Raw genomic sequence first — 26951 nt, forward strand, 5'->3', positions numbered from 1 at the left:
TTAAGAGACAATGAGCTACACCATACTTTTGAAATGACACTGACCTATAACTGCAGCATAACACTTCGCAATTTTCTCTTAACAAGTAAAACCGGGTAGAAAATGTTATAGAATAGTGGGATTTCGTCTGCTAAATTATTACAAATATTTTAACAGATACTAAAAAGCAATACATGAATGATGTATATTTCAAAAGCTGAAACACAGACGCCTTGCACTTCATACATTTAGCTTTGCTGCATCCTGTGCAGAACTTGAGATCCACTTTAACAGTGAACTTTCCAAGTACATATTTTACAAAAGGCCATCTCATTACGCAGCCAATTAAAACGATTTGTTTGTTCATGATGGAATCTAATGTAGAGATTTGTTTTCTTCCAATAGATACCTTCTGCTAAGAAGCCAAATTGGCACAACTTTATAATTGCACTAGTTCCACTGGGAGCTACAAAGAAGTTTGTGAAGCTGATAATTCTTTAGTGCAAATGAACTAACAATAAAGACAAGCCACTTATAAAATTTTCCACTGTGAAAATTGAGAAACATTGCAGCATCCAGAGAAAATGTAGAAGATTAAAAACCCCAGGATTTTATTATATTACCATCTTTATCGTATTACTTATGTTATAATATTTATTATATTAATTATGTTACAATATATTTTATATTATCAGCTTTATAGATGACACACTGATGAAGTCTTCATCATGAGTATTTTAAGACCAACAACACAATATTGCAAAAGCTTGTTCTTTCCCAAGCAAGATACCAAAGATGCTATAAAAGTTGTCACAGTCACAAAGTTCTGGCCTCTGTTTCCCCAAAAAAACATTAGTAATAAAAAACATACTGAGCATAAAATTCAGTAACTTCTATAAGCATGTTTTAAAATAGGAAGGAAAACCTATAAAGCCTTATTTTGCTTTCAGTGAATATGAATGGAAATTTGCTGTGAGCATCAATGCTGCAGTAGAAACATTCACAAAATAATCAGGCACTTTTTGGCTTTAAACTTTGTTTTTCAGTTTTAATTCTGGGAAAAATGTAGCAGAATCAGGATTATCAATGTGATCATGGACAGACATCCCAAAATGGACAGTGATCATCCCAAAGCTAATGAAGACACTGCTGGTCCTTGGTGCAGACGATGTCATCACAGAGGAATGTGACTGCAACTTCTCCCAACAAGTTATATTCATGGGTGACCAAAACTGCAGGCTGCTCTCTCCCATACAGTTCAGTCTTCAGAAGAGACAAAGAATAAATACTACTACTGAAAACAGAGGAAGCCTTGCTCACTTTCATCCTTTTTCCTTATCATGTGCAATCCAGCCCAAACATGAGGAAGGTGAAGGGGAGCTCCAAGGGTCCTAAGGAAGGGCTGCTGGAGCACCTGGAAGCTAAGCAGAGCACTTGGGTAATGTCATAATGACATAGATAATGTCAGAGGACACAAGCTAGCTGGTGGCCTGGGCAAGAGGATTTAGACTAGGGAGGATTTAGTGCAGCATTAGCAGAGAACTGTGTTCTTTTTTCTTGGACACGAAACTGTGTTTTATACCATTTGCTTCAGAAGACTAAAAGTAGGGACCAAAATTTGGTCTATGCTCAGATCCTTTCAAAGATAGGAATATCACTTGGAGCATTTAAATTTAATCAAGAAGACCTATTTTTATGGTTATAAATGGGTGGCACTAGCATCACCTTAGGTTGTGACTTCATTGATTTTCAAGTCAGTGCAAAGCATCGGTCAGTGCAAAGTATCAAGTCAGTGCAAGGTACCACCAAGCCAGCAGTGGGTATCATTGCATTTTGGCTCATTGACTCTGTAAGTTGCAGAAGAAGATATGGTTTCTTACAGTATTTGAGCTCTTTTCCTTTGGACAATAAATGCCAGTTTGAAACATCATTATTATTCTTATTGTGGATAAGATTAGAATTTAAACTTGTAAAATACATGGCAGCAGCTGATCATATAATAAAACGAAGTTTTGGAACTGATGACTAGTTTATACTGGAGTGCTCAAACAAGATAAAGAATGGAGTTAATGCTGAAAAAATGAGCTGGATACATCTCATTAAGGGCTTACTGCTGTATTTGCATTTTTGTTTAATACTCAAATCCTGAAGCACTGCAAATGAGCTGTAACTTTGCAGTCTTTAAAAAATAAATAAAGATTAGATAAATGCAGATGCTATGCAAACAGTCGATCAGCAGCAGGCTACTGAGCAACCATTAACGAGTGCTGGAATGTTACACAGGTGATCATGAAAGACCTTTCCAGCAAGACTAAATGCCACAGTGATGTGTGAGTTCCTTCTGATACTTTCCTTGAATTTGTCATGCAGGCTATACGAGGTAATCTGAAGTTATGCCTTGTTAGTTGAGAAATGATGTATCTGTAGGTGGGGAAATACACGTAGAATTACTATCATGTAAAGAAGAGACAAATAGTATAATTGCACAATGCCTGAATTATTGCAACAGAAAAGAAATAACCTTTTCTATTATTCCTAGTTTTTCTTCATTACCAAATAGCACATGAATAGCTCCAGCATTCAGGATCATACTCAGATCTTCTAAAAATGACTCATCCTAGACCAGAAGAGACAGTTGCTCATTTATACCCCAGATTACAAAAGCATTTTAAAAATCATTCTTGCACTAGCCATTTATTTGTCTTCCCCATACTTTCTTATTGGTTGTTTGTTATGAAAGAGATTTATAGCTTAAAACTCCATCTTATTTATCCCCTTCTTTTTAATGAGTAACTATAAAATAAGCATCATTTTCCTAATGTGCATTTTGAGTGTCAGAAATAGGCAATTTAAATGTGAAGCTTCAAAACACTATTAATGCCTCAATTTAGTGACAAAATATCTCTCAGTTTCCAGTGCCTCTTGCCACATTTCTTCGTTTTGATGATTTATTGTATTATTTCTTTAGCCATATTAGTTAGGGCCCTAAATCATTGGTTTATTTTTGTATTTCTCCTCAAATTAATACATTTCTGTAATGGCTGGCTCTACCTTTGTTTGACAATCAGCCGAGAGTGACGCGACATCGGCCCCCCATTGTTCCAGGCCCTTCTAGACGCTATTCTGAGATAATCTCTCCATTTCCAGCCTGCGTATGAAGCCTGAATACTAACTTGGGAAAGAAAGCTCAGACTGCCATCAGCAGCCCCAGTCTCGCCAGAGAGCAACCACGGCTTTCTCCTCCTGATGACAAGGGGGAAAAGCTGTCACAATGCCTAACATGAAAACGGAAGTAATGATAGAGATTAGAGGGTTTCTTGATGATTAGCTCAGCTTCATGTGCTCCAAAGCCTTCAAAAGAGGATGAACTCTGTCTCAAGAAAAGCACTGCTGCTCTGGGAGTTTACCAGTCTCTCCTCTCCTCTCAAACACGGTACAAGCACAAGTAACTTCTTAGTACTCAGTGTGTGGCACGCACCGCTTCAGGGTGCTGGATTATATGCCTGCCTGCATGAGGTACAATGTAAATTATACAGCATCCTGCTGCTATTTGAAGATATCGAAAGACCATTTCTATTTTAAATATGCATTCAAAATCCGGAGACTATACCACCATGCCTGCATTAGATATACACTTGTACTGAAAATGTTTTCAGACAGCTTTATGCAAACTGGACATTTGGGAAAACGTACTGGGGTGCTTTGAAAGCTGCAAAAGGACAAATTATGCATGACAAAGCCCTCCCATGTTCTTCTCCTCTTCTCTTTCCAAACTTCAAAGCCTGTAAAAGTAGCATAGGTACCCTATTTGTACATATACTTTGTATGAGGTGAGGGAAGATTAGCATCAGTATTGCCTTTTAGGACTTAGGAAATAAGTCCCAGAGATGTGAGATACCTATCTTGGTGTTGTACAGCAGATCTATAAAAACCTCCCTTGCACAGTGCCCTAATCAAATATTGTTAAATGGCTGACACAAGTAAGTTCTAATGACAATGTCCATACAGACAGCTATATCAACTTATCAGCAACATTTGCCGCTGGACAAATACCCGTTGTTTAAGTGTGGGCCTGAATAAAGGACTCCTGTGTCCCTGCAGATCGTGAGCCCCTCTTTGTTGAGATTTTGTCCTGTTGTTGTAATATTTGCAGAAATGCAGGAGTCTAGTTCTGGGGAGGAACACATGGAAAGCATAGCCCCCTCCTCTGCCTAAACATTCAAAGAGCCTGAAGGGTTATTTCTAGAAGAAACCAAAGGTGTTAACTTGCCAAGGTAAACAGGAATTATGTCTTTATTGTGAAACAAAATGATTTATTGTGATTAACAGCTCAGTTTGGTGCCACAAGAGCAAAACAGTTGAGATATCCTTATAGCTTTTGTTTTCCTCTGTGGAAGGATAATATCCTAGCAGTGGACATGGATGGACATGTGTCTCCTGGGTAGTGGAGAAATAGATGCTGAAGAAAGGTCACCCAAAGGAAAAACAATTCTGAGAGATACAGAAAACAAAACAAAATAAAACAACAACAACAACCACCAGGTAAAACTGTATCTGTAAAATCTGCCCAGGCTTGTTGTATTGTTTAGGAGGGTCCCAAACAAGTGGTTTGGTCACATGTTCCTATATTTAATTTTACTTAGATGTATATCTGTGAAGTATTTAGAAGTATTTAGCATTGAAACTTTTTTTTTTTTTTTTTCTTTAAACTCCAAACTACATTTCTGCAGGGAGCAGAAGAAGCATGTATCTCTTTAGTAGAAGTGTTCTCGAAGCCAACCCACTCCTAGGCTCAGTGGAGAGAGGCTGCATGGGAAGATCTTTAACATAGTACCTAGACTATGGACTGGACAACCCTGTGGAGCAAGTTTTGTACAAACCTCCCTAAATTTAAGATCTTGTGTAAAACTTGGGGCACCCAGGAGCTGAAACAACCATGTCCTCTGGTTGATTTACAGGTGACCAGTTACATAAGACTGCATGTGTCTGAAATTCTGCCATTATGAGCATGAATTATATCCACTTGATATTCAGTCTCACCCTGAGTTTTACTGTGTGAAGACTTAAGTTTGCATAGAGCCTGAAACAATAGATTGAAAGACATATATTCTCCAGCTGAAATAAAATACTGAAATTTTGTAAGAGAAGTATGAAATAAATGCCATTTTACTGAATGAGTTCACCTGAAAGAACACATCAACCAGAAAATTGTTCTCTACATGCACCTGAATGCTCCTTGATTGCTGCAGTCAGTCACAGACCATCACATTAGTCTGTGAAAGAAGAAACTGCAGACTGACTGCAGAGACTTGGGGACATTAGGCCAGCAGGGCTTGGAGTAACTCTGAAGTTTCTCTCCCATCTCACATGGTGTGGCTCTGCTGAACATTTTGCAGTTTAGCTAACTGCAGAGGAGACTGTCAACTATTTTTCCAAGTGATAATCATGCCACTTTTGTGGAGAATAAAAGATGGACATAATAGGAACAAATAGTGCCTGGGAACAGGAGGATGGAGATGGCCCATCTGAGAGCACCATTTCAGACACACTTGCCTCTGTGAGCCCAGACTGCCCACTCCTTCAGGCTGGTCCTTCACTGCAACAGCATGATCTCTCTTTGTTCTTATCTGAAGCAGTCATTTATCTTTTACTTATTTTAATTATTGGGTAAATTGGTCATTTTCTTATTCTGACATTTTAATTTTCTTTGAAGAGATAGAATAATCAAAGAAAAAGCTACCAAGATCATCATCTTATGTCAATGCCCCTCAAGATGGGAGTAATTTTTTTCCCTTTGAGTGAAGTTTGTACAATGTTTCTAAATAAAAGTCTGAATAACTCACTCAAACAATCTATTATATCCAAAAGTCACATGAGCTGCACAAAAAAACATTTTACATTTTTTACCAGTAGAAAAAGAAAATTTAGAAATAAATGTGGAATGATGTAGCTCAGGTTTATTAAGTCTACTTGACCCTTATGTCATATACTGACATTTTAATTTTACTGCCTGACATTTAACAAATCCTTAGCAGTCTTGAAAAAGTTAATGATTAAAGAAAAGAAAAGAAAAAAAAAAAAGAACTCTTTGCATAGTTGGCTTGAATATATGCAAGTAAAATAATTAACAGCACCTTTTGTTTTATGATATAAAACTGTTCACAATGGTGATTTTTAATTGCATATTCAGCATGTATTTATTCACAGCCTTTTGACTAATAGCTTGCCCTATTTCTCTAAGTAGTGGTAGTGGCTTAAAATAGCAATATTTTAAAAAGTGGTTAGGCAACAAGAAGAAGAGATCGCTATAATAATAATTTATAATATTCCTAACATTTGTCAGACTTCTCCCTCCTTCACGCAACTAATCTGGGGAGCCAGTTTTACTGGAATAAAAGTGCTATGATGCCTTTGCATATATCCTACAATAGAATCATGTCCCTCCCAGCTATTTGCAATAAGTCCTACAGGAACAATTATGAAATACCCTCATTCATTTGGCACAATGGCATATGGAAATTTCCTGCAACACTAATTACTATGGTTGCAATTTTTAGCCAAAAATGTCAGTGTCTAGGATTTAATTAGTCTGCAGCAGGATTTTAAAACTGACCTTCTAGTTTAGTTAATTAATTTGCCAGTTCTTTTTTTTCCTTTTTTTTTTTTTTTTTTTTGCTTCTTTCAGAGAACCCTGTCAAATCAGTTTTTAGGAGATTTTAATTAAAAAGAAATCACTACTGCCAATGCTAGCAGAATATATAAAAGCAGTTGTGAAACATTTTTAGCAAATAAAAGCAATGAGATCAAGTTCCTATTGCTTTAGAGTGCCCCCATAGACATTGCCCATGAGTGCTAATATTGCTACCCAGGTATTTGTGAAAAGCAGCCTGCAAAATATAAAAGTGTAATGAAGTTTTCCCCCAATTAACAATTCACCCCTATGCGTGTCTCAGCACTCTGCTGGTACTGGTTTCTTTACCGGATTTTTTTTATTATTATTATTATTTTTTTCCAGGATTGATTAAAGATCTATTTCTAATATTAAAAACCAGCACACTGAAAATTTGGGAAAGTTTGAATTGTCTCCGTCTCCAGTGAGTGGCTAAGGCTGATTTCACATTTGAACTAGAAATCTTGATATAAATTCAGTTTCAGAGTTATAAAGACAGAACTGTGAGAAAGATTTTTTTTGTTCAGTTTTATCTTGACATGAGCCAAAATATGCCTTTTATTCTATCCTCTTTCTTTGTGACAGTTACTCTGCTGAGAAGTTACACATTACTCTTTCCTGTGGAGAAAATTAAAAACAAGCTATCTAGCAGTTCCAGCTCTGCAGCACATTCCAGCTACTGAACTGTGTCATACTGTTTTAAAAGAAGAACTATAGTACATCTCCTGAAATGGAAGAAGCTGTGACTTTTTAGGTGCAAAGGAATCAATAAAAGGATGAAAAGTACATGGACATGCCTGAAACTGCTCTTGACACATAAACCTGGACACAATTACGAGCCACAGTGTACCATAATGGTGGGGGTTTTACAGCTAAGATTTAATCTCCATGAATGTTGCTAGCTAACCCATGCAAATGAACCTTTTGAAACTGTTTGTGAATGACAGTGCTCTTACATGTGCAAAATATAAAACTTTGGCTGGAGCCATTCATTTACTTCTGAAAAACAAAATGTATTAAGTCAGGTGAAATATCTTGGTAATACCATAGAGCTTCCTGTAATTCCTCTTGCCATTTTGCAGAATTGACATGTCCAGAAGGAAAAAAGACTAGGTCTGTAACAAACACTGAGAAGTAATTAAATTTCTTCCTCATCAGGGGTGTTGCCCTCCAACCGTTAAGACCTGGAAGGACCATGTTCCCCACTGTCAGCCCTTTCTGCTATGTTGGCACAGAGACAGGACCTTCTGTCTGGATTTGCATACAACTTCCATTTTGGTGTATTCTCATTTCTTTTTCCATACTCCTAGAGGGTCTTTCAGAGAGATTATTTGAGGAATTCAGATTATTTTATTTTATTCTTTCTTCTCCAGAAAGAAATAATGAATTCATCTGAGTCATTGAACCTGGAACACTCCTTTGGAGAGAGTCATTACATCCTGGTTACTTTTCAAAGACCATTTCTAAGGCTTACCCCAAAGAAAAGGATGAGAAGCTCCATGTGAGACAAAGCATAGTTACCTGGAGACAGATAAGATCAACTTGACTTAAGTAGCACTTCAAAAGCTGAATGCTTCTTGCTCCCTGCTACTGCATGCCCTACCGTGTTCATGCTATGTGACTTTGATAAAGCAGCTGTTGTCCTCCAAGTTTGATGGCTGCAAGATGACTGAACATTTTCCAATAGATCTCAAGAATCCAGTGATGGACTCCTAAAGAAAATTTCACTGTTACTGTTTCCCAGCCATCAAGTGCAGATAAAGCTACAGTTAACCTCAGGAGAGTTACCCTTTTTGCAAAACAAGGGTAACCTTGACTTTCTATGGCAAGATTTGTGGTGTATCTCTAGTCACAGGATCATTCTGTTTCTCATATGCTGGATGAGACAAAGGACGTTAAATATTCAACACAGGTGTAAAAAGGCATCACAGTGATAAAGTCATCGTTGTCCAAAAAAGCCCCGGTGATACATAATCCCAGAGCTATCACCTAGGATAGCTCATCAAGCCTCTAGGATAAGCAGTAGCTGTATCAGTGCATATCCACAGCTCAATCTGCCTGTATCTGTCAACTTTCTGCTGCAGGGAAACGTCTCCCTTACAACTGGAAGATGCTGCTACATCCTAGAAGCAGAAGAAATGCTCCATTTTTTAAAGATCAGGTTCTATAGGAGACGATGGATACAGATAAAAAAATGAAGATACAGAAGAAGCAAGATTTGAAAGAGAGGAGAAAGGAAATATCGGAGAAAATAACTTTGGAGAATATGCCCATTTAAAGCCTAAAAAAATAATAATTAAAATTAAATTAAAAAGGAAAGAAAGAAAAGAATCACAGGTTCATAACACCTGCTCCATTGTTAATGTTAGTATCTGCCAGTGAGCAAGCCTGATGGTGAGCTGAGGGTCATTTGCTTCAGCAAGTTTGCTCGGTAGAACATGACTCATCACTGGTGTGTTATGAATACTGCATCAATTCACTTTTGGTACAAAATCTCTCTTCAACATCATGAAATCTCCAAAATGCAGGAACCTGCATCAGGTGTTTTGTAATTTCCAGGGATCTGCTTTTGATGTTACCCCATTACTCATTCATCAAAAGGGGCCCTCTGGACCTTTGCAAACTGAATGTGCTTGCTTTCATTTCATGGCACTGGGCTTGCCTCAAGACAAAAATTATCTTCAGAGGTACTTTTTCCAATGTTTCTGGTCTCTTCCTAGTATTAAATTCTGCCATGGCAAGGTAAAATGAAACTTCATCTTTACATGATGCTAAGTTCCCTGCAAGGACTACCAAAAACGAGGTGAGTTCTCTGTCCTGTTTTAACCTGTTTTAACTACTGAGCACACCCTCTTCATAGAGCCAGAGAGGCTTTGTTTCACATGTGACTGAAGGAGGCTGCGTGGTTGCAATGCTTGTTCACTTTTTGTCTTCATCGGTAGAGGGAATTCATAGCTCACACCTTTAGCTGAATGTTTCATGAGAAGCATCACTAAGTTAAAAATCAAAGAATTTCTCTCCCTTTAAAACATGAATCACAGAGAATATATTGCCTTTTAGTTGCGTGGTAACTGTTGTCCATTTACAGTTCAAAGCAAGTTCTGAACAACATCAAATATAGACTTTGCTTATTATTATACGCTAAATGAATGGATGACTATTTCTGTCTCAGGAACCAGAGAGCAGATTAGCAGTAATCACTTGTGAAGTGAAATTAAGCTTATAGGCAGCTAGACTGAACACCTCATTTCTACACTACCATTAACAATTTTGACTTTGCACTGTACAATGTACGTTCCAAGGGCAGAATTTCATTAACCTGAACATATTTTGGGCTCATCAAGTTAAAAATCAAGCAAGCAAGAGAAAAACAGTCAGTGCATCTTTCATAATATTTCTACTGTTACAAGCTTCAAGGCTTTAATGAATTGCCTGAAATCATTAGCTGATTTTCTTGTTACCTTCACAGTCTGAAAGGAAAGTACCCTCTCTGCCAGATTTGACTGTCTACGACTTTATCACAAAGGACCCAGTAGACTTCCTGTACCCATAGTTGCATTAATTTTCATGTTCCTTCAATAGCTGGAGGTGCTTGTTCTGCCTTCAATAAAATCACCCCTTACCAATCAATAAAAAAAGCAGAGAATATGAATCTTTCAAAATCAATAATATGTACAATAATTACACAAGTATGTTAGTGACAGCTAGCGTGTCAAAGCAAATCCCAAGACCCGTGATCTCAAAACCTTCAAAAAGTAGCAGAAAATGATGCAGTTTTATTCACTTGTGATTTTGTATGAGCCAGTGTCAAGATTAGATGATGAGTGGGTGTATTAACTCCTCAGCCTATTCCCTCAGCTTTCACAAAACAGGCTTCACTTAAATGCAAGGATTTTCAGTGTGATCAAAAACTTTCTACTGCTGGCTGCCCATTGAAATGGCAGAGTTCAGATGAAGTGGCAAAGAACAAACCAGTGTATGTCAGCGCTCACCCCTCACACTAGCCATTTATATGGTACAAAGAGGATGCATGAGGCAGCCTTACAGAAAGAAAAATCACAAGTCTAGTTAGATATGATTGGAACAATGCAAGCTGAAAGCAGCTTGAAAAGTCTACGTTTGGCAAGGAGCTAGTCCCTTGGGTGAAGGGCTGGGGTACTCCTTCAAGTTTTTCAGTCATATTAGGAAGTTAGCTGGTGGGTGCTCTAGGGAATGCACTGCTTCCTAAATAATACATCGATGTCATGTTTTTAAGAAGCCTGCAGTCTTCAAATTCCAAGATATCAAACCATTTCCTTGTAACGGTACAACCTTTTCAAACACAGAGGCTTTTCTGAATCTGAGATGTTTTCAGGCTGTGTATGGATGTCTTGAAGTCTTTCTTAGCACTCATTCTGAGGTCCATGCTCACATCTGTTCACTTTCCTATAACAAAAGTACAGAGTTTGGAAGTAGGAAATGATGAGAGATCATGGTGGCTGACAAAAAGGTGTGTGTTTTCACATTTATCCACATTGCAGCTACAGTTTTTGTTCAAAGTTAGCCTCAGTTTCCGATGTTTTTACTTTTTTTTTTTTTTTTTTTTTTTTTTTTTTTTTTTTTTTTTTGGTTCATAAAACTGAAAGCCCAGATTAACAACCTAGACTTTCTCTGTTTTTGACCATTTCCTAAATTCAGCATAATGGAGTAGATAGACACCCTCAGCAACCCAGTCTTCCCTGTGTTGGTGAAGCATAGCTTAAAACTGCTTTCAAATGTCATCCCTTCAATTATGTTCAGATTGAGCAATATAAAAAGTGCCTTACAAACAACTCCTCCCTCTCCCCCTCCCCCCTTCATTCCCTACCTTTTTCTACTTTTTTTTTTTTTTTCCTTGGGAATACAAATTTTTACTTATATCTTTTCAGAGTCACAAAAATATTTTTGTATGGGTTACATTTACCTATTTCAAGCTGAGTATGCTACCCAGAGAGTTTGCTAAACAATCCTTTCTGGGGAAGGTTTAATAGGATTTACATAAACACCAGCCACGGCTTGGCCATTCATGCATGTTGTTGCCCAAAACTGTTGTGGAATAGAGGCAACATGAGAACTTGAAAAAGAGAAAACACTAAAAATAAAATAAAAATTTGAAAGTAGATTTCTATTGATGTTTCAAAGCACCACATTATAACTCTGGTTTATCAGCAGGAAACTGGATACACTGATATCAAACAGAAGCTCTAGACTGTCAGTCAAGAGTTCAGCCAAATCTTGTTTATGAGCATCTGCAGTTCTTAGAAATCCTTTGGAGATAAAGTGAGCTTGGACGTATCCTGCATTTCCCATGCCCTTGGACTCCAAGGAGAGCATTAAAGTTGTTTGAAAGCAAACTTTCCAGCGTTATAAATATCTGCCTTTTGATCATGCTTCTAGTCAATCAAGCCAGAGAAGCTATGAGTTTGACCATACAACAGGACTAAGCATGGGTGTAATCAAGACACAAGAAAAAAGGGAATCAATGTGAAGAAGTAATTGATAAAAGAACATAGAAATTTAGCATGATGACTCATTTATTGTTTTAATTCACCCATGGCTTTCTCTGCTATTTTTATTGCTCTTAGGTTTTGCTTCTTACAATGCTGGGGCCTCTATTTTATCTTCCCCATTTTACTTTTCCTCATAAGTTTATGTTTTCCAGATATTTTAAAGGCTCTACAGGCTTTTAAAGACAGGAAAGACTGGAAAGGATACACTACAGAAACAGGAGGCATGAGCCTTTTATCAGCAGGAGGGAAGGTTTTCTGAAAGACTGAAAATTCAAATAGAACTTAACTTTTCCTCAGGGTTGGACAATTGCAGTTGTCTTGTTATCTTATGGTCTTACACTCACTCCTACGTGGGTTATCCAGTGCAGCGGAAAAAAAAAAAAGAAAAAAAAAGAGATGAGTGTTTGTGGAGCTCTTTTAGCATAAGCATGTTTCTCTCCCTGCTGTGTTGGTGCTCCTCTGTGAAAAGTTTCCCTATTCATTTCCACAGTAGGATTCAGGACAAGCGAATTTGCCTTGTTAAAAGTTCTCATTTTCATGTAACCCACAGTTCTTGGCATATATATAGACATATATTTAAGTACAGATATCATGTAGTTAATTCCTTCTACACAGCTATGGAAAGAGTAAACCTGAGTTTAAAGATATAGGCAAGTATATTCTGAACATGACAAAATATTAAGGGTGATCAAATCTTTGAGCACTACTCCCTGTTAAAACAAAAACAAACCAAAGGAAAAATAAGAAAAGCAAATGAACAAACAAACAAAAATCAGCAGAGACCTATTTTATAAAGAAGAAAACAAAGAAACATGCAAAACTTTAGCATGGTAGTGGAAGATTTGGCTTTGTTTTGCTGTCCAGTTCACAGCAGTAGTGTATCGCCATATAGACAGAGAGTGGCAGATCTGTAGACTGAATAAATAAGATTTGCAATTAAGACTTCATTGAAAGAAATGCCAAAATTCACTACCAGGTCTCTTTGCAAAGAATTTCATCTTTTTTTAACTAGTTCTGATAAATGAGGTGGCAGATGGCCCTGAATTCAATACAAGGTTGCACTGGCTCAGGGGGCTCTGCTTGTTCATGGGTAGCAGCTGAACTCCAGGACTGGGCAGCACCCTGGGAGCTGCCTTTTGTTTTAATGACTAATGCTTCAAATTTTTGTCTCCATCCCAATCCCCTCTTTTTTTTTTTTTTTTTTTTTTTTTTCCCAATTCCACACAGTAGCCTGACAATGATTCCTCACTAGGTTTCCTTTTTGTTCCATTGGCAGCCATTTTGCCCTCCTCCAGTTCTTAGGGGAAAAGGCTTGCATAGCTTTTCCATATTGACCTTCTTATCTGTGCAGCCAGCAGCAATATTGGCAGTGCTGGAAATTGGGTTTGTTAATTAAACTAGTGCTCCCTCTGTTGGCTGGATGTCAGCGGCCCTGAAACAAGGATTTACACAGCCAAGGAACGTATTGATTTTTGTAAAAACAGATTCAATGGATAGAATTAGAACCCATAAGATATCCCAGAGTTACAGTTGTCTTGCAAATGAAAATTAGGTCCTGAATAAGCACCTTCTTCAAGTGCAGCCTGGGAGCATCACAGAAACGTGAGCTGTATAACTTTGAACTCTTCAGAAAACATTTACTCCTTGTGCATGCCACAAATGCTTCCCCTTCATTTTCATTCATGTAAGTCAGAAATAATTTAGAGAGCCTGAAGTTTATCTGGCAAAGAAGTAGAATAATTCAGGCCTGTTATGAAGCCTGAGAATTAAATTTATTCTATGTCACTTTGATCAGTGCTCAAATTCAACTCAGGAAGGTTTCAGAGACAAAACTCAGCACCTGTATTGTAGCTGGAATATCACCTTCCAAGTATCTGCATCACTGCAGAAAAATGTGGCTGAATGCACACATACAAAGTTAAATGTGAAAAAAAGACATCTCATTCAAGTTTTTTAAGACCTGTACTTCAAAGCTGTATAGCACTTAAAATTATGCATAACCCAGTCTGCTCATGTTTGAGGGTTACCCTGTCTCAGTGGTTTCCCCATCAATTGCTGAAGAAGGATGAAGAACTTTCCACCAAGGAACTAAATTAGACATCCAGAAACTGATAGAATATTTTGGGTTCCTCTGTTTATCTCACTCACATTGATGGAAAGTGAGACAAAAGAGTGTAATGAAGTTTTGCCCCCTTGCTCTGCTATGACATGGTGATAGAGAGCATCATTATTACACTATTCTGTTTATGAGGATTGGACAAGGCTGCTGAAAAACTGTGATTAACCAGGCTTTCTACATAGTGCTGAATATCCTCACTAAATTACAGATCTTATGTTCCAGTACTCGTGTTGTTCTCCATTTCAAGGAAGCCATATGTATCGACTTTTAAATTAATTACTTACCTGGTGCAAGATAAATACATTTGGGGCTGTATTATTAGCAAACAACATTATCTTGTATGCAGCCCATTGGGTTGTCAAGCATTGCTTGTAGCAAGGGAGACTGCCTCTGCTTGTTTGGCACAATGCAGTTTAGGATAATTTGAACTTCATAAACTGAAGGGGATGCAAAACAAACTGAACAAAAATCCCAAGACATGCGCTTCAACTAAGCTCAGGAATTCCTCTGATCCTACCTCTTTGTAACACACTGCCACCTGCAGAGGCGTTTCTTGGCAGGGTTCTGGCACTGGCTGCGTTACTGAGGCTCTGAGCTGCAAATAGGGAATAGTCTCACCTCATCTGAGCTTGCTGGACATGAGCTATGTTCCCATCCACATCCATTCTTGAAGCTTGTCCACTTTGGTAGCTTACTGTAAAGATCTCCTTCCTCTTTAGAAACCCCTTTTTTTTTTTTTTTTTTTTTCCTTACCACATATTTTCTTCTATTTTTCTTCTTTTAAAGCTGTTTATCATCTCAGTTGCAATCTGACTGGTTTATAGTCGCTCCCCTTGTAGAAAGTATTCTCTTTACTTGCTGCTGAAGCCGTATATTCTGCCAGCACTTACCCTTCCCCACCTCATTTTTTTGGTGTCAATCTTTCTCTCCTTTTCCCATTTGTGTTAGCTTAAATCTCGCTGAAATCATTTCTGGCATTTCAGGTACCACAGGGAAGATCAATACCAATTAGGAGAGTGTATAGTAATAGAGATGTATTAAAATTTTTCATTCTTATAGGCTGATTTTATTCCTACTGAAGGGTAAAATAAGGCAACAATTTAGTGACAATTCCCTTTTCCTGAACAGGGCTATATATCAAGTTAGCTAAGAGCTTAGCAGGGCATGCTGCATTTGCCTACAGTAAAAGCCTTATCCCTTCCTAACAAAACACTTGTTCTTAGTTACTTTGGATATAGAATAGCCTATTAAACAGACCTTGGTTCTGACCTAAATGTAGGAAATGGCTAATACATGACTTACAGCCCTGAAAACCACTGAAAAATTATTTTAATGAATGCATATCATTTTTTTTTCTCTCTTTATTGGAAAAATGGTATAATCATAGCACTGCTTTCTTCCTTCTACGCAAATGCAGAAATCCTATTCCCTTCCTTGGGGCACTGTCTTTGGCACAGTGCTGTCAATACGGGCAGTAAAGGCAGGACACACAGTTACAAAGTTTTAAAGCTTGGATGCGATTCCAGAAAAGTGGCAAAGTCTGCATCAAAACGTTCGGTCAGCTCCTGAAGGAAAGATGCTCTTCCTGTTTTCGTTAGGGAAGGAATCAGTGGAGATTACATCAAAAACTGACAGCGAGACCGAGGAGTCTCTGCATGGCTTCCACCACCAGGAGGGGCCATAGCTGCAACCAAGAGCATGTCCTTGACTTGTACCACACCCGTGTCTTCCCTACATCAAAACCAAAAATGACTTAATTCTTTTTTTTTTTTTCTTTTTTTTTTCATGTCATTGCCAACCCCCAAACCCAATGAATTTGCCTGCTCTCCATCCGCAAGCTCTCTTTAATGGATAGCGCAAAGCACCCCACATCATCCCTGTGCTATTAAGTGCACCTCAGAAAGTGGAATAGAGTCAAAGCACAGGATAAGGACAGGCTTTGCTATTTACTGCAAATGAAAGCAGGGGGGGGCGTGAAGGGGGGGAAGTGAGCTTTTCACAGCCTGGTATTAAAAGGTAACTGTCTGCATCTCTGCTGCTGTCAGGAAAAGCTGTTCTCTAAAGCAAATGGATGCCTGACAGAGCCCGTTCTAGCAGTTGGAGTTTAAAATAAAGGCCTCAGATTTCAGTTAAGCATTTAACAAACAGCAAATTAAGATTTGCATTCTCAGAGATGTTACTGGAACGGGCTTAATCTCTGGTCTGCCAATCAGACAATGGAAAAACATTGAAGGAATAAATTGCTGTCTCCGGTCCTCCTGCCTGTCTCCAGACAGGCAAACCCACAGCCCCAAGAGAACATGTTCTGCCCAGGTTCAGCCTTTGGGACAGGCACTATTCCCCTAAAAGGCCATCCTTTTCAACACACAGTGACCTGATGTGGTTAGGGGACAGACGCCATGCAATACATTTCCTCACTGTTTCCTCTTTCTCTCTGTTCACACACTGGAGCCGCCTCCTTTCTCTGGAGGTTTGCTCAGGTGCCTTTGCCATCACCAGTGCCTGCAGTTACACCAGATTTACAGAGCAGAGACTTAATCCCTACTTTACTAATAATTCTGAGGCATCCTCTTGAAATCAGTACTTCTCCCTTACTTTTCTTCTGCCTGCTTCTTTTATTTTGCTTAAACAGTCTTGGCAGTAATTCTGTCAACTCACTGTCTCTTTCTTCTCTGAAAAACTGCTGCTAAATTTCAACTGAAAATGTGCAGTGGGCAAGGAAAGAGCCTGGACTGCAGTGTCAGAAGGCTTGAAAGCCTCATCACATTTTCGTTCTGGTTCATAAAGCTACTACCCCTGGGGGTGGGATGGAGGGGAAGATGCGGATGATGCCTGAGCCTTAGTAAAGTGCTGCGTGACTGGTGCTAGATCAGTCCATCTGGTGGATCAGCTTCTTTATGGCTTGCTGTGAGACAATCGCATGGCTCCCTTCACGCGTGAAAGAAGCAGAGAAGACAGAGGGGTGCTGCTGTGATCTGCAACGCGGTGCTGTCTGACGCCACCACCAGGCTGAGTGTCACCCCAGCCTGCCAGTGCACCAGGGGGAGGTCAGCAAAACCTGAGCAGAGGAATGGGAGGAAGAAGTCTCGCTTGTTTCAGGGACACACAAGATTCGTGATTGTCAGTGTTTGTCAGACAGCTATTCTTTCTCCTGAAAATGATTAACAGCTGGGGAAATTTTGCAAACGAAAATAATGGAAATGCTTATTCCTGTTTCAGCTGCACTTGGTGACTCCCTGCCTTCTCTCTGTCAGGCTTCTCCCCACAGATTCCCTTTTATCTATTGACAGAGGTAGGGACCTGGCATGTGACTGCCGTGCTCTCAGGGCCACCAATAACCCCTTCACTGCCTAACCCAAGAGTTTTCCAGTGTGCAAGCCCTGTAGGCTCTTTGCTTTGCCATTTAGTTCTCCACAAACATGCAACAGTTCAAAAGTTCAACAGGCTTTTGCAGAAGTTTCTAGCCCCACTGGTCTCATACATCAAGACTGCACAAGAAATAAAAAATATATTCAAAGAGTAACGCTCCCACCTGATTTTCCCCAGTTCAGTTTCCTTGCCAATTTAAAGTGTCAGACTCTTAACACATACAGGAGACATCTTCTTACCCATCCTTGGGGCTTCTCCTGTCTCCTTCTCTTCTTGGTCAGTGAAACAAACCTGTCCTTCATGGCTTCCTGTTGGGCTCCTTCATCCACATGTTTCGAGGCTATTGGAGGACTGTTATTTTAAGCTGGTTACACTCTGACCAAGAATGTTTCATTTCAGCAGAAAAATATCAAAGCATAACCTTTCTCCACAATCATTCCCCCTTTTTTTTTCTCTGAAATGTTCCCAATCTTATGATAAAAAGACAGTAGAGAAGGTAAACAAGGCACTGACTCAAAACATGGTTTGCATAATAGATATAGGCTATATATATCCTTATAGATAAGTATGTACAATATATGGCATATATACTGTATGTATAAGTGTGTATGTATATAGAGAGAGTTACATATATAACCTGTCTATATATATATATAACACGGAGTTTGGGAGCACTTCTGACTGAGAAATAAAACAGTAGTTATTGCCAGAACAACAATGGATTAAGCAAATATAAAAATATACATTTTTTGTTTTAAAAAAATAAAATGGGATAAAATTAAAATGTAAAGAAAAGTCAAATAATATTAGTTATGTTTCCAAATTTTCAATGGAAACTGTTTATTAAAAATTACCTGGCTATTCATTTTAATGCTTTCTGTTGTTCATCAGGGTTGGTTTTAATTTCCTTTTTTTTTTTTAATCTAGACTTCTCAATAAAAACCCTTATTTTCTTGGCAAGAACTGCTTTCTTGTCAGAAATGTGTGACAGCTTCAGTGATGCTCTTATTCAGTGAGCAACACAACTAAAATAATTGTGATAGGGACAAAGATACGATCTTGTTTGCATATCTCAATTTTCTAGGAGTAACTGTTCAATGCATATGCTATTTACCAAGAGCACTTGTGTAAGCAGTAGAAATAGTAACACTCCCAAAATGTTAGACTAACACTTCTGAACCCATCATTTCAATAACAACGATTCTGGATTTTATGCAAAACTTAACACTGTTCACTTACCGGTGACCTTCTGGAGTCTGTGTTTTGAAACCGTGGATTAATGTATACCACCACCAAGGAGTAATGGTATACATTATGGAAACTGAAAGGATTTGCGAGCACGAGATATATAGAGGTATATAGAGGTATATAGAGATATATAGATATATATAGAGAAGTGAAGCTAGGATTCTTACCTAGCTTCCAAGGAAAGATTTGCACAGAATATGAAAAAGACCAAGGAGCCCTATGGGGATCCATTTGAGGACAAGAAATGTTCAGTAGCTGGCCAGTAATCTTTATTAGCTATCTGAAGAATCAAACAGGACAGCATATAGAAAGACTGTCATCTTGCATCATGTAAAGAAGGATTTGTGTGGGATAAGGCCATTGAGAAGAGGGGCAGAAGAAAAACACACTGGTGAATCTCATATGGTTTATATAAACTCCATCATGATAGACAGCAATGAACAAGTATGTACACACATTCTGTAAATCACTAATTTGTGAATCCAAGGAGATGTGTATGTTTCCATTACATATCTCCCTCTCAGGTATGCTGTGTGATATGCACAAGGACTTCATGAGTGCTGTTGTGAGGTGTAAGCCAAGAGAAAGAAGAAGTTTCTGAGTTGATCTTGTCTTCCTCATTCTTGCCCCTTGCACAGTGTGAACCAGCTTTCTAGGGGGAGATTGCATGATTGCATTCAACAGAAGAACAGCATACTCTCTTCAATCCTGGCCTTCTAAAACAACATTTTAGAAGATGGAGGATTAAAAAGATTAATGCTCTGAAACTTTTTTTTTTTTTTCATGTAAATACTCTCCAAAATCTAGAATCCAAGAAAGGATTGAAACATATATTGCTTTTCTTATTTTGTGCCTGCCAAGTGACTTCTCTCATTAATAGATCAAGTATAAATAGCCCACACAGTTGGCTCTGGTAATTTTCAAAATATGATATACATAAATTTAACTTTATAATCTCATGATAAGTATGACTGTATGAAGAAATAATAAATGATACACTCCATAATGCAGCTTCAGATGCTGCCAGAATATTTTATTGCAGTAGCAAGATTCATACCATCTATCGCTTGAGGAATATGGGGAAAATATTTTCTCTTCTTCTGTGCCTGCCCCCAGTGCCCTCCAGAGAAGCCAAATCATTTGCAATAGCCCTTTCATAGGTAATTCAACTGATATTCTGTGTCTGCACTGGGAATTTGGGGCTGAGTTCAGCCTGGAGAAGGTAGGGACTATAGACAGGAAACCCGAGAGGCTGTATCAGCTGAGTCCACAAATGGTTTTGGTTTCTCTTGTCTACAACATCACAGAACTGCCAGAGGTAGAAGAGTATGAGATCTAAAAGTGAAATAGTGTTACTCAAGGGGATTCATTTTCAAAACTGGAAGTTCAGAAGGAAACAAGGGGAAAAAGTGGCTGGATAGGAACAAAGGAGCAGTAGAAGTGGGATGTGGAGGGTGAAAAGTTGCAGAGAAGTCAGCCAATCTGCACCCAAGCTTTCCACATTCCATGATCTTTTTTGTTCAGTAGCAGAGCTGAAAACTTAATCCCTAGATATGTACCTCCTTAGGACTACTCTGGTCTACAGACACTGCTGTGGCTACAGTCTCCAGAGACACGCTTGTACTCATATTAAATGAGTACATTACGAACAGCTTGGATAACAGTAACTATTTAACTGGGACAACACACAGACTGGCACAGACAAAAATGCATTTTCTCAGATTTCCGGGCAGGCTTTGCAGCTGATGCAAAGCCCATGCAGAGCCCTTTGTTGCCATGACTGCCCTTCCAGTAGCTTCAAGTTACTTCAGGGAGGCATTGGAAGGGCCAGACCAGGCAGTCAGCCCTTGGGCTCAGCCCTGACAGCAGTGCAAAGTGGCACTTGCCTGACTCTTCAGAGTACAGTCACACAGTACTCTCTGCTTACACACATACTTACAAACCGTAATGCTCTAGACCTTTTGTCCTCATCCAACATAGTTGGTGAGTTAGGTTTTTTCCATCTCTTACAAATAAGCAGCCTGCGGTGGTATCTGGGTCAGACTCTGCAATATTATTCAAAGTTCAAACACGTAAAGTCACAGGATTCTTGAGCAATGGGCACAGAGTAGGTGGTGACTTTTCTTAATGAGATAAATGAAAGAAAAGATGCTGTTTTGATGCACAGCTGTTATGATGGAAAGCCCCAGATAATGGGCTGCTTCCCTACTGTGTTCATAAATACGCGAAAAGGCATAAGCATCCACAGACCTATTCACTATCTGTATGACATTATACTAACTATATACATACATACATATATGCATACACAGACACATAGATATAAAATGTATAAAAGTTGATGTATGTGCACATTTCTTTCTCCCTAGAGCAGACAGATGCAAGTAGTGGACAGATGAAGCAGATGTTTTTTGATTAACCCAGGAAACGTGATATTTACTGAAATAGAGAATACTACACAAAATTGGCCAGAATCCTGACCTTTGTCAAATATGCAATATCTTCTGGGTCTTATGGGATACCTGGATGGAAGCACAGGGATAAGGACAGCCTTCTGTTGCCTTTGCCTGGCTGACATACTTTCATTTGCTTGTCCACAGCAAGAACTGCTCTCCATCCATTCGCCGGAGAAGAGTCTCTGTCCATTTGTAGCTGAACACGACTATCTCAGACAGCTTGAGTCAGATAGTCCAGTAACCTGCAAAGGCTCAATTGAACATCTCATTTTTCTTTACAAAATTCCCTCATCACACATTCCTTCAGTCTAAAGGCCAAGTCCTGCTTAACAAAAAACCCTTCCCAAACTTGGAGTGATCCGCCTGAGAAACATATCCCCGAAGGTTCATGTTGTTCGCTAGAAATCCATCACTGAAAAGTACTGGCTGTAAACTGATGTAAGTTGAGGACACAAGATTGTCTGTCCAAACACTACATGGAAAGCTTGGTTATGAAAGAAATCAGACTGAGCTGTACTGCATTTAAAATTAAACTTTTAAACACATCCTTTCATTAGGAATGGTATCAGTAAATAAAACAGTCAATGCCTATGTAGGGGGAGTGGAAAAAAGAAGCACACGAGGGGTATTTTAACTCTCTCTCTCTCTTTTTTTTTTTTTCTTTTTTTCTTTTTTTTTTTTCCCCTAGCATCAGGAAATAATGTTTGTGTCATCATGGGAAAAGTTACCCACCACACAGTATATATCTTAAGGCAGGATTTATTTCTTTTTATTGCTACATGTTCCCTCCATTTCTTCACTGGTACAGTTAAACTCTCTGCCTCATGTTGAGCCCATCTTTATTTTGCCACCTCAGAGCCATTTTGTAACATATGGTCTATTAGGTGTAGATGTGCAACCGCTTACATAACTTAAGGCTTGCTGGAGTACAAAGACCTAAATACACAACAGATGCGCAAATGAACGTGGGGATGAACGTGCTGTGGATACAAAATGATGATGATACTGCTCAGAATCAGATTTATTCAGCTTCTCCTGCAGAGTACACCTGTCTTCTGCTGGCGGTATGCTTGGATCCAGCCAGCAAGGATTCCTAGTCCAAAACTAAGCTTAGATCTTCCTTCCCTCCTTAGTGCACTTGTAACTCCCTCTCCCACACCTCGTTTGCACAGGGTATCTATGTTTGTCAAAGCATTTCATTAGCATATTCAAGACATACCCCCAGTAGGCTTGAATGTGATACACAGAGACGCAAACAAATAAACCTAGATGAGCAAACACAAGTATACCTCGTGGGTTCGCAACAGGTTTAAAACAAATTACCAGAAAGGAGATTGAAAGTCATAACAGCTCTCGCAATAAGAAAGCAAGTCTTCTTTGCTACTTTGTTCTGGCAGTTCATGTTCGCCTGTAAAGGGTGCTGTGTTCCTCATGCCATGAAAGGAGCTGTAATTCTGGTCTTCTGCCAGATGGAGCTATTCCAGAGACCAGACATTAGATCCTGGCTTCTGCTCCTTCACTCTGCTCAGGTAGCACAAAGGTGACGGAGCTGTGCACATCCAGCTGAGAATTATTTGGGCAACCTTCATGAGGGGTAATTCTGGTATGAATGAGTTCACACCATCTGCTTTTCCCTCTGACACAAGTATTTGGGCATGGTCAAAAGTACTAGCACAGAGCTCAGTGCATTGGGCTCCTGCAGGCCAAGACTATCTAGGGAACTGCGGCAGACACTGAAATTTATAAAAGGCCTTTGACTAGTAGAAAAATTAAAATATATCATGAAGCAGATTGTCCAGGTAAAGGTCTAGTTGCAAAGCTCTCTTGATTATTTATCATAAAAATGACTTATTTCCAAATGACTGAGGAACCAAGGGCACTTTCACCCCTTCACACAACACTGCAGCTTCAGGTTCTCCCACACACCCAGCTCAATATCCCAGCCCACACAGTGGGCCTGCTCCTGCACCACACCTGTCTTTCCCTCACCAGGGCCACACCTGCTGTGTTCATGATGTTTTTACATCTCTGAGACTGCAGTAGCTCTGACAAATCTGGTTCAAAAGTTGGCAGGGGGTAGGGGCTTAGAGACAATGCAAACACAAGAGCACCATTTCTTTGGGACTTCTTACCTGCATGAAACCAGGAACCTTTTTTCATTGTCTGCAGTAACCACACAGATAGCATGATGTAAAGCAGGCTCTGAGGCAGTGGTGGGTCTTTTACTAGCAAATCTCTTCTATTTAGCATCCTCAATGGCTTTGCTGCCAACAGTTTAATCACCTTAGAAAGCCATGGATCCCTCTAACAGTAAAAGATACTACCTCGAATTACCTCAGCTGTGTCTTCCTGTGGCTATATTGTCAGACATTATCAGCAAATATTTGCTTGTTATAGATTGTCATTGGGGGAAAAAACATGCCAGTCTTCTTGCCTTCCAGGTAAGTAATGCTTTGTTGTTTATCCAGCGAAGATCGTCTCCCTCGAATTGTTCTTTCTGTGTATATTGCTCATCCAGACAGGCTGACAAGTGACAAGCTGCACCCACAAGCAGAAGTAATTCTGAGTATATAAAGGAGCAAAACCTTTATATTTAAAATGGCATGAGTTTGTTTTCTCATTGTCCCTACCTGCATCTTCCCAAACACCATCTCATGGTTTATACAGAGGGTAAGGTAGTATGAATGCTGCTGACAATGCAAAGCCTTATTGTTCCTAAAAGGAAAGAAACTGCTCTATTCATTAGAAAATGAGAGATTTTGGAGCTGGAAAATTACATGCATTTCAATCACTGTTTCCCAAGTTCAGTATAAAATGATAAAAAGATTCTACCTAATGCTTTAAGCTCTTAGTGCAATTTCACTTTGAAAATATTAAGAAATACTCTATAGTTTTGAGAAAACATCTGACTTGAAAACACCCACATTTCTCCTCTTTTATTTCCTGGCTCCTTTGTATTGTACTACAAAAAAGCTAAAACCTTTATTTTATTTGGTTAAGGGTAAAGAGAAAGGTAGGAGTTCCAATTGAAATGCAGACACTACCTGCCAACTTTCATGCCTCTCTTTTGAAAGGCACAGAGGGAACAGGCTGAGGCTGCCATATAAAGTTGTAATACAATGTTAAACACATATTACTAGAAAACAAGATCTTCAGTACAGTAATATGTATAATGACTGGTTTAAGCATAATTGTGAACCATAATAGTAATAAAGCTTAGAGGAAGTACCAGTTCTTAATTAATGGCCCATTCTTTTGGTAAAAGTGCAGCTGCTTTATACCTTAGGTGTATATAATTAAGTGTATCATAAAGTATAGTTACATTTGTCTAATAATCAAGCACTGTAATGGAGTTTCCATGACTAGGTGCTATTTTACTCTTTTTTTTTTTTTTTTTTAAACTGAAGATTAACTAGACTTGCTCTAAAACAACATAAACTTCTTTTAAAAATAGACATATGTGACATAAACAAGGAAGAATCTGAAGTCTTTCTAACAGCCAGTATTAACATGAATCATGCAGAAAAGGGCCTGAGTCTATTATCCACTCCTCCCTAAACACTGGCTGCATGTTAGGAAAACCATCTTCAAATGTGTTTTAACCTCAAAGCCACTCATTTAAAAACAAATGATCCTGTTTTAGTCCTTTAACAACCAAGAACTAAAATTTTATTTGGAACTGTTTTGCGCTGGCTTAAATACTGATGATATTTTCTCAAAAACATGAAAATGCATGTTTTGCCTCTCTCCCATATAGGCTTGCCTTTCTCATGCTGTAATTCACTTCAACATATAAGCCTTTATTCCTTTTTCTATACAGGGAGTCTTGTAACTCGGAGTGTTTTCCTGTTGTGACTGAGAAGATGAGGAATTATAAAAGACTAACACTACAATTTAACGCTTCAGAGAAACAGTGTATATCATTACTCCGCTGTAGCCAAGCACACTAATTAATATTTATTGCACCTGTCAAACCAGTAGCCATGGTCAATCCATTGCTGCAGCAGTTCAATGGGAGGCTGGGCACCATATTTCTCCTTGGCAGGCATGTTTAGGTCATCAACAAAGACAAAAGCCCTTTTCCCCAGTGGAGCACTGTAAACCCTCTTCTTTCTCCTGCAAAATTAAACCATTAATTTTATTCATGTTAATTCTCATCTTACTTTGAAACAGCAGAAGAAAGAGAGAGAGGAAAAAAAAAGAAGACAAGAAAGAAGGAAAGAAAATCACACACTTTCAGGGGAGCCTGCCTGACATTATTATTAGAACCAGTTCTTTTGGAATCCATGACCTTTTATTTTTATCAGATGTGCCGTAAAGGTCACAGAAACATGGGGAGGACATAGTTATAAATCCACATGGAGTTTAATCAAAGATGGCACGTTGCTCTGAAGTAAACAACCTAATAAAACTATTCCAGTTTAAACAACAACAAAAAAAAAGTAAAGAAAAATCTTTGTAAAAGACTGTCAACAAAACTGATGAACATGAATGGCTATCAATGGAATTAATTAGGCAAGAGGGATTATAATAAGCGAATTTCGGTGTTGCACCTACAGTAGGCACTTTGGCACCCTGAGTGAAACGCTTTTATTTCCAGCCCTGCGCCTCGTTCCAAAGCATGTCACTGTGCGCAGCGTGCTGCTGGGGAGCTGCATTCACTCCAGCTAATTACAAGACAATGAGAACTTGAACTAAAGGCAACTACAGAGCAGATTGCTTCAGTTCTGCCAGTTTGTATCCTGATTGCACTGTGAACACTGGTGACACTGTGAAATAACAGCATAAATGTAAGTGAGCTGAGATATTACACCCTACATTTCAGTATGTAGTATGAAAACAAATTTTAATTACAGGCTCTGCAAGAACTTTTTTTTTTTTTTTTTTTTTTTTTTTTTTTACCTTACCAGTCTTGATAGGGCTGTCAGCAAAAGGATACTGCACTCAAGTGTGGACACTAGGTAAGCTGCATAGTAAAAAATAAGATATTTGTCCACTGAAGCTGAATTTGTTGTGCTGACTCCCTGATGAAAGTCTGACATATAAAAGTACCCACGCTGCTGAGACATGAGGGTCAGGCAATGCAAGGTTATGAAGTAGAGTTGAAATGGCAGCTATCGAGTGTGCAAGTTGTGAAACAACTGGAAGAGCTCCCAACTAGAGGAGGAGTAATGGATTTTCTTCTTTTGTAGAAGGCAGATACCATCTTATCGAAGCCCAGTGCTCCAGGAATCCTTGTGAGCTCTGAATTCAGATGCCAGGACTTGTAGAACGTACTATAAAGTGCTCAGTGAATGGCTATTTTAATATTATAGATGTATATGAATAGCATCAGGCTTCTCCCTGCAAAAGACAGTGGGCTGGATTTTCAGTATATATGCAATACACAGAGAAATAGATATATGTTTTGAGAATGTTGCTGGCTGTCCAAATAACTCTTTGAAATAAGAACTGGCTGTCAGACCTACTAAGGTACATTTGAAAATCACTCTAGCAGTTACATGACTCAACAGATGTCTAAATACCTTTGGAAATATAACCCTTTATGGTTAGATATATAAGGACAGATGTATACATATTTT

This window comes from Anas platyrhynchos, chromosome 1 (genome assembly GCF_047663525.1).
Source record: "Anas platyrhynchos isolate ZD024472 breed Pekin duck chromosome 1, IASCAAS_PekinDuck_T2T, whole genome shotgun sequence".
In the NCBI taxonomy this organism is placed as follows: Eukaryota; Metazoa; Chordata; class Aves; order Anseriformes; family Anatidae; genus Anas; species Anas platyrhynchos.